The sequence below is a fragment of the Sinocyclocheilus anshuiensis genome, unplaced genomic scaffold, assembly GCF_001515605.1.
Source record: "Sinocyclocheilus anshuiensis isolate Anshui unplaced genomic scaffold, SAMN03320099.WGS_v1.1 scaffold3548, whole genome shotgun sequence".
NCBI lineage: Eukaryota > Metazoa > Chordata > Actinopteri > Cypriniformes > Cyprinidae > Sinocyclocheilus > Sinocyclocheilus anshuiensis.
Genome location: NW_015554057.1, coordinates 50,315 through 50,596, shown reverse-complemented (window position 1 = coordinate 50,596; position 282 = coordinate 50,315).

Sequence of the window (282 nt, the reverse complement as noted above, 5' to 3'; positions counted from 1 at the left end):
GGGGATTCAGGTGTGTTCCCGACGTAAACACCACCTTCCAGGCTCTACAGTGCGACCATTTCGACTGAAAACTACTGCGTGCGACTATGAACGTTTTTTTAGGAGCACCAGTGCGACTGACCCGATAATCATCACACTTGTGATTGCGCTCAGGGGAGCTTCAAAGGTTTCTACGTGTTTTTGCAGCGTTGAGTAATGTATCACAGACATATCTCACGAATACTTTCATAAGCAAAGTGTAGACAGGGTGTAAATAAGAGATTCATTGTGCAGTGTAGAGAG